We start from the raw sequence: 231 nt of genomic DNA, 5'->3' as shown, positions 1-231 counted from the left end.
CCCAACCCAGACTGTTATACCCCCCCCCCACCCCAGACTGTTATACCCCCCCCAACCCAGACTGTTATACCCCCCCCCCAACCCAGACTGTTATACCCCCCCAACCCAGACTGTTATACCCCCCCCCAACCCAGACTGTTATACCCCCCCCCAACCCAGACTGTTATACCCCCCCCAACCCAGACTGTTATACCCCCCCCTACCCAGACTGTTATACCCCCCCCAACCCAG

Source organism: Scomber japonicus, chromosome 3 (genome assembly GCF_027409825.1).
Source record: "Scomber japonicus isolate fScoJap1 chromosome 3, fScoJap1.pri, whole genome shotgun sequence".
NCBI lineage: Eukaryota > Metazoa > Chordata > Actinopteri > Scombriformes > Scombridae > Scomber > Scomber japonicus.
Note: the sequence above shows the minus strand (reverse complement) of the source record.